Genomic DNA, 8861 nt, shown 5'->3' with positions numbered 1-8861 from the left:
TTGTTATTTTATATTTGGATGACATTCTGATTTTTAGTAAGACAAAAGAGGAGCATTTGTTGCATTTGAGACAAGTTTTGCCAAGGTTGAGAGAAGAAAAGTTGTTGATAAATATTAAGAAGTGTACTTTCATGAAGGATGAGTTAGTCTATTTGGGATTTGTGATATCTGAGGATGGTTTGAAGATGGACCTTGAGAAAGTAAAAGCAATTATTGAATGGCCTACACCGGAAAGCATTGGAGAGGTAAGATCATTTCATTGATTGGCTAGTTTCTATTGGAAGTTCATCAGAAATTTTAGTTCAGTTTGTAGCCCTATGACTGAGACAATGAGGGGAGATAGGAAGGAGTTCAAGTTGGACCACCTAAAAAAAAATAAGTTTTGAATTGTTGAAGCAAAAAGTGACTGAGCAGCCTGTGTTAGCTTTACCGGATTTAAATAAAGTATTTCAAGTGGATTGCGATAGAAGTGGAACAACAATAGGAATAGTCTTGAGTTAGGAAGGGAGAGAAGCAGCTTATTTAAGTGAGAAATTGAATGATGCCCAAAGGAGATATTCAGTGCATGATCAATAGTTTTATGCCATTGTTCAAGCCTTGAAGAAGTGGAGACATTACCTGTTGCCTAAGGAGTTTTTGTTATCTACGGATCATCAAGCTTTGCAGTATTTGAACAATCAAAGTAAGTTGAATCAAAGACATATATGAGATGGGTAGATTATACCTTTGTGTTGAAGCATAGAAGTGGGAAATCTAACAAAGTTGTTGATGCATTGAGTAGGAGAAGAAATTTGCTGACAGAGATGAGAGTGGTAGTATGAGGATTTGAGGAGTTTAAGACCTTGTATAATGATGACCCGAATTTTGTAGAACCTTAGAGAGCATGTAGAGAACCGGTTACAGTAGACATAAGAAAGTGGTTGTATTACCTCATTCAGGATGGGATGCTATTAAGAGGAGTTCAGTTGTGCATACCTAAGCGTTCTATGAGGGAGAATCTAATAAAGGAGAAACTTAGTGGAGGATTAGCCAGACACTTTGGTGTTGATAAAATAGTAGCAGTGATGAGTGAGAATTACTTTTGGCCCTAGATTCATAAGGATGTTAGGAAATATGTGCAAAGTTGTAGAGTTTGTCAAGTTGCAAAGGGTAGTAGTCAGAATATGGGATTGCATAAACCTTTGATAGTACCGGAAAGACCTTGGGAGGATATAAGCATGGATTTAATATTAGGATTGCCTAAAACATACAGAGGGGATGATTCTATATTTTTGGTAGTGGATAGATTCTTGAAGATGACTCATTTCATACCTTGTAAGAAAACATCAGATGCAGTACATATAGCAGACCTCTTTTTTAGGGAAGTAGTGAGATTGCATGGATTACCTAAGAGCATAGTTTCAGATAGAGACACTAAGTTTGTTGGTTATTTTTTGAGAATACTTTGGAAGAAGATGAAGACAAATTTGAAGTTCAGTTCTACTTTTCAACCACAGACTAATGGACAGACATAAGTAGTTAACCAGAGCTTGGGAAATTTGTTAAGATGTTTAGTTGGAGACAAAACCAGAAGTTGGGATTTGATTCTTGCACAAGTAGAGTTTGCCTACAATAAATAAGTAAATAGGAGTACCAGAAGGACACCTTTTGAGATTGTTACCAAAGCACATCCTAGAGGTATATCAAAATTAAGAGATATTAGCAGTGAAGACCAGAGAAGTTCAGAAGTAGAAGAATTTGTAGATCACATGAAGGACTTACATATTCAGGTTAAGCAATATTTGGAGGACATGAACAACAAGTATAAGGAGAAAGAAGATGAGAAGAGGAGACATAAGGAATTTGAAGTTGGAGATGAAGTGATGGTGTATATGAGAAAAGAAATATTCACGGTCGGAACTTATAACAAGTTGCAAATGAGGAAGTTTGGACCCTGCAAAATTTTGAGAAAGTTCAGTTTTGGAAATGCATATGAAGTGGAGTTACCAGATAGTCAAATTATTTCACTTATATTTAACATTGCATATCTTCATTAGAATCATGAACAAGAATTCAGTGAGGACAATATTGTAGACTTGAAGAAATAGTTGCCTTGGAAGGAACCGGATCAGATTAAATACATTTTGGACAGTAGGATTGGGCGTAGTACCCAGAACAGTCAATATAAGTAATATCTTGTGAAGTGGAAGGACAGACTAGTTGAAGATTCATCTTGGATTTCATTCTAAGGTATTGTCTATTATATACAAAGTTTTTGCACATATTTTTAGGGTGTAGCCTAGGATTAGATGACCCCTTGCTACATATTGATAATCCTCTGAAAGTATTTGTAACTTCTAATAGTTTTAAATGGCTCAAAAATTAGATGTAACTTAAGTGAAATTACAATTTTAGTTGTGTAGACTACAAATTATTTTTTTAAGTGCAAGTTATTTTTGTGGGTGTAGATCTAGCATTAGTTCATACACTCAACTTACTAGAGTGTTGAGAAATAGGATAAACAAATACAATGAGAACATATGCAAATAGTGAAAAATAAAATTAATTAATTAAGATGAAATGAAATTAACCATCAAGTTAACATAAATATGCATACACCAACAAATCATAACAGTGCCAAATGCATGTGGAGAAAACCATATAGGAAAAATATTCACCACCAAAGAGACAATGTGCTTGAGTTTGAATGGAAAGAATAGTCCTAAGTGCATTTTCAAGCTAAGTCTATCAATATCAAGGGTTAATTTGAGAATGTAAACTCTCTCCTAATGGTTAGTTTTAAGGTTAGGCCATTTGGTGGTGTTTCTACCTCCCTTGTTTAAAATTATCTCAAAGACTTGCCACCATCTTGCTAACTTTCTTGGAGTAAAAGTGAGAAATTGGTTGTCTTAGGCTTGGAATAACTTTCTTGTGTGAAATTAATATAGAATTTTCAAGTTGTTGAGCATATTGTTCTTCCTTGATCTCTTTTGTGTGATTGGTCCTACCTCTCATGCATCAATAGTGGATCAGGTATCTAAGGAGAGGTTTAGTCACTTGAACCTATTTGTGTTTCAATCATCCATTGTGGTTCCCGAGACTTGTGTTAAGCCTCCTCCTCCAACTCCTACTTCTTCAATGGTCAGTTTAATTCAACAGGTTAATTGTTCCCTTCTTTTCTCAATAGAGTGGGATGAGTACTTGTTATATTTTGTAGGGTTGTTTGATACATGATCACACACTCCAAACATTGGGGACATTATTGAGTATATTCCATCCTCATTGATGGCATCTTCAGCATTCCTATCATCTCATCTTCAATTCCTTTAGAGGTTATTCATTAGGTGTCTTCATAGTTGTTTAGATTTGCTTTAGTTGATTTGACATATTTTGTTCTAGACATGTGGAAAATTGAATAATCTTCCATGGAATACATCATGAGACTATTCCTTCAATCTCCTTTTGAATGGTGATGCAGGAGCATCCCCAATTCATGGCAATCTTGCATCAACCAAAAATATTTCCTTTCTGTTTTGCAGTTTCAACATTTCTTTCTGTACTTCCTGGATTTGGCTCACCCAATCTCAAGGAGTTGGATTTTGCTTGAAGACTTGATCATCTACCTTATTCGCAAACCGTGGACCACTTGGATCTTTTTCTGGCAAGTTATCGCTACCGGTTTCTGAGACAATTTTTTGGTACCGGTTGCCTGGTTCTAATCTATCGGGATCTACCGGATCCCTTCCGTAGCTTGCAAAGCCCTGAGTGTTGATTCTGATGTTCCTTGGCATGTGGCCAAACTTTCCCTTTGATCTACACTTCATACTTTGGATTTTCTAGAGGAGTTTCTTTGGAGGAGGCTGACCTTGTTATTTTTACACATTAGGTCATGTTCTTCGACATTTCATCCTTTTTGGTCCAACCGGATCCCTTTGGATCATATAAATCATTGTAATTGAGCATTATAATGTAGTTTAGAAAAGAGATAGAATGTAGAAGATAGGTTCTAAGATTTGAGGTCCTGGTTGTGACCTATTCTATAATCACGCATGTGGGTTAGTGCAGGATCAAGGGGGACCAAAAAGTGGCGATGTGAAAAAATAGCCTTCCTCACTCGCCTAAAAACACGAAAATCCGTGTTGACTTTTTGCTTGGCTTGGGTGTCAGTACACCTTGGCCTGGTAATTACCTATGTAAATCGGATATCGGATAAAATCGGATATCCAATTTTTATTTGTAATTTTAATTTAAAATATATATTATATGTTACGTATTATATTATATTATATTATATATAATATTATATTATATATTATTTAATATTGTATTATATTATATATTATAATATAATATAATATTATATTATATTATATTGTATTATATTATATATTATAATATAATATAATATTATATTATATTATATTATATTATAATATAATATAACATAATATTATATTATATTATATTATATTATATTATAATATAACATAATATTATATTATATTATATTATATTATATTATAATATAATATAACATAATATTATATTATATTATATTATATTATATTATAATATAATATAACATAATATTATATTATATTATATATTATATAATATTGTATTATATTATATATAATATAATATTATATTATGTTATATATAATATAATATAATTTAATATATAATATAATATAATATAATATTATATTATATTATATTATAATATATATAATATAATACAATACGTATTATATAATATAATAATATATTATATAATACATTATCATATTATATAATATATTATTATATTATATATGTTATTTAAAAATAATTTAAGTGTTGAAATCGGATATCCGATAAAATCGGATATCCGATTTTCTGAGACTTTTATATTTAGACAGTGACAGTCCCATGAGTCATTTTTAACTCACAGGTCGCGCAAATTTGTCAAAATCCGATATCCGCTCCATCCGATATCCGGTTTTTTGACAAAAAATTGCTAAAAATTTGATTTAGAGGTAAGAATTTTGTCGTTTTGAATCATTTTCATTCATTTTTTGTGAATGTTTATTTGATTTTTCATTGAAAATATGGTTTTTTTTCATGAAAACTAGGTTTTTTAAAAATCAAATACCTTATTGTTTAAATTTGTTAACTAAATTTAATTGTTTACATTCAATTAGGTTAAAAATGGGAGATAACAATGAAAACACTGACCAACCACAACTGTAACAACCAAACCCTCATTTGCCAAACCCCCCCTCAATTCAAGATTTGATTGCACAAAATTTGAATGAATTGAGGGGGATTGCAGAAGTATATCGTAGGATCCCTCGTCTAAACCCATTGTTTGATCCTCTCATGTCGATCGTAAAAAGTATGGAAACCATGACTGAGGAGCACGATGCTGCCCTTTTGTGGCGAGATTCTATGAAGGAAAAATATGCAGATGGCTTGTCGTATAAGGATATCAAGGATCTTGAGATATCCAAAGCCAAAATCGCCTCATTGTTTGTCAATCCTCGTACTAGTCAGCCTGTAGATCCCAAAAAAACAAAACTTTCTATCAAATGGTGCACAAATGATGGGATTGTGAAAAAATTTTGGGATCGTTGGTGGATGGTTTTCGACAAACCACCCAACAACAATCTTGATATCCCCTTCTATTTCATAAAAAAATTGTATGCTGAGTTTGTTTTACTCAAACATGTGAACTACTTTGACATCCAACCTTTCTAGGGTGTAGGTTTAGGTATGCCCCGAAATAGACCTGGGGCAGTCAGAGTAGTCCAGGGCCCATATGTCCCCCCTCCTCCTGTTGATCCCCCACCTGCAGTTCAACATCCTAATATCATTTGTGAGGCGGCTTCACGGACCATATTGGCTATTCACTCTTTGAGTAGCCTTTTGGTTTCTCAGGCTGTGTCAGTAGCTCATCCTACTTTTGATGGTAGCGGTGCATCGGGTGGTGCTGACACGTCATCCTCGGCTCCACACATATGCGTGCCACATAGTTGTGTCATGTGTGGGCACGTATGCTTGGGTCCAGTTGGATAGCCCATTGATCCTGCTGTGGACAGTGCAGATTACGAGGTGCATGAGATGCATGATGCACCAGAGGTTATTACACAGACTGGAGGATACCCTAGGGAGTCCTCACATGCTAGAGGCAAGGAGGCACCGTCATCATACATTGATGATGTATTGGTAAGATTTGTGTTTTCACAGTTCATGTTATATTTTAATTAAATATTTATAAATTAGATAATATTAAGTACTAATTTTTATTTACATGGTCTATTTAACAGTTGATGACCGAGGATGAGTTGAGACAGATTCAGGAGGGCACCTTGTCAACCATTTCATTTGGCCTCGATAGCTTGATGGTACATATATTATTGCACCTAGTCGTTTGTATTTTATTGTACATACATGCTCATCATTTATATGTGTATTAATTAGATTATGTAGTAACTTGCATGTATATCTTATTTTACTCTTGTAGGGCACAAGGAGCACGAGTGCGGTGCAGTGTGATATAGGATCTGGTAGTGCAATTGGAGACAAGGGAAAGATAATTGAATGCAAATATGATTGAATGAATAGTTTAAATAACTTATAATGATTATACATGTCTAGAGATAGATTGATCGTTTCATATACTTGTTGTGTATATATACAGAGAATCCTTGGCTTCACATCCTTGATGACTACACCCAGTATACCTGAAGAAGAAGAAGAAGAGATGCCTCGATTAGATGTGTGTTTATTTTATTTTTTGATTAGTAGATATAATTTGTTATTATCAGTGACAATTATATGCTAACTTGTATCAATGTCATGTTTCTAAACATATGTAGGTTGTTTATGAAAATATTCAAAACATACCTCCTCTACCGAAGACATACATCAAGAGTCCTGCAAAGCTGAAGAGAAAATGTGGAGATGAGGTAAAAATGAATAGTTCAATTAAATAGTTCATTTTTATGTTAACTTTTCGAATGTGAATTATATAATATAACTAATATTAATCGTCGTTGGTTTTTCTTGTGCAGGATCCTTCAGAGCTGAGCAGTGCGGCGAAGAGGATCGATTTTGATAATCCATCAGCAGCTTAGGATGTTATAGATAGTTTTGGGATGCTTACATGTCTAGTTGGCATGTATATTTTGTATATGGACATACATTCACGTATTTAGACATACATTTTGTTTCAGTTGGTGTTTATGCCATATTTGTGTATGGACATACATTTGTAATCATTCGACATTTTTATATATACAGAAGTTGATATGCGATCATATAAATTGTTGCTCATCTATGTGTGGTGTTATCATGGAAATCTTTAATCTTCATTCCAATAATTAACAATGGTTAATAATGGCTATTTAATGAACAATACAATTCATTTCATTTCATCGTAAGTGTTGTTTTTATAATGAACAATATAATTCATTTAATGAACAATACAATACAATTTATTTAATGAACAATACAATTCATTTAATCAACAATACAATAAAATTCATTCAATGAACAATACAATTCATTTAATGAACAATAACCTACGCATGCTCCTATTTTGCCCCCCCACTCGATTGAACGCTCAAGGTCATACCCTACTGGCGTCGTCCCTTAAGCGCCCTAAGTGCTCAAAATTTTCAAACTTTGACGGGCCCTAACTCAGAATCTGTGGCACCTGCGAATGATCCATTTGAACCTACGGGACCACGAGAGGGGTCCCTACAAAAGCCTATCTCGATTTTTCAAGTTTCCCTACGGTTTTATTAGGGCAGCAATTTTTCGGTTGGCGAAAAATCATCAGTCTCACTCAATGGAATGTTGTCGCGTGGCCAATTTCTTGTTCAGCTCATCGCGATGACAAACCGTCAGCTCCAACATGTCCAGTTAGGTAATTACCCTACACATTGTCCTGTTTTGCCCCCCCACTCGATCGAACGCTCGGGGTCATACCCTACCGGTGTCGTCCCTTGAGCGCCCTAAGTGCTCAAAATTGTCAAACTTTGACGGGCCCTAACTCAAAATCTGTGGCACCTACGAACGATCTGTTTGAACCTACGGGGCCACGAGAAGGGTCCCTACAAAAGCCTATCTTGGTATTTCAAGTTTCCCTACAGTTTTATTAGGGCACCAATTTTTCGGTTGGCAAAAAAATCGTCAATCTCCCTCAATGGAATGTTGTCGCCTGGTTGATTTCTCGTTCAGCTCGTCCCGATGATGAACCGTCGGCTCCGACATGTCCAGTTAGGCATAATTACCCTACGCATGCTCCTATTTTTCCCCCCCACTCGATTGAACGCTCGGGGTCATACCCTACTGGCGTCGTCCCTTGAGCGCCCTAAGTGCTCAAAATTGTCAAACTTTGACGGGCCCTAACTCAGAATCTGTGGCACCTACGAATAATGCATTTGAACCTACGGGGCCACGAGAGGGGTCCCTACAAAATCCTATCTCAGTATTTCAATTTTCCCTACGGTTTTATTAGGGCAGTAATTTTTCGGTTGGCGAAAAAATCGTCAGACTCACTCAATGGAATGTTGTCGCCTAGTCGATTTCTCATTCAGCTCATCGTGATGATGAATCGTCGGCTCCGACATGTCCAGTTAGGAATAATTACCGTACGCATGCTCCTATTTCCCCCCCCCCACTCGATCGAACGCTCGGGGTCATACCCTACTGGCGTCGTCCCTTGAGCGCCCTAAGTGCTCAAAATTGTCAAACTTTGACGGGCCCTAACTTGGAATCTGTGGCACCTATGAAAAATCCATTTGAACCTACGGGGCCACGAGAGGGGTTCCTACAAAAGCCTATCTCAGTATTTCAATTTTCCCTACGGTTTTATTAGGGCAGGAATTTTTCGG

At 35.4% G+C, this 8861-nt stretch overlaps 1 long non-coding RNA gene across 1 annotated transcript; it reads left to right on the top strand.

Moving 5' to 3' along the window:
• Positions 1–6717: 6717 nt before the first annotated feature.
• Positions 6718–7137, top strand: LOC131859844 (uncharacterized). The gene is made up of 3 exons (XR_009359390.1): positions 6718–6739; positions 6840–6929; positions 7035–7137. It is a non-coding gene; the product is annotated as an uncharacterized LOC131859844 (long non-coding RNA).
• The last annotated feature ends 1724 nt before the right edge of the window (positions 7138–8861 follow it).

This window comes from Cryptomeria japonica, chromosome 11 (genome assembly GCF_030272615.1).
Source record: "Cryptomeria japonica chromosome 11, Sugi_1.0, whole genome shotgun sequence".
Classification (NCBI taxonomy): Eukaryota; Viridiplantae; Streptophyta; class Pinopsida; order Cupressales; family Cupressaceae; genus Cryptomeria; species Cryptomeria japonica.
This window is presented reverse-complemented; position numbering and strand designations above follow the sequence as displayed.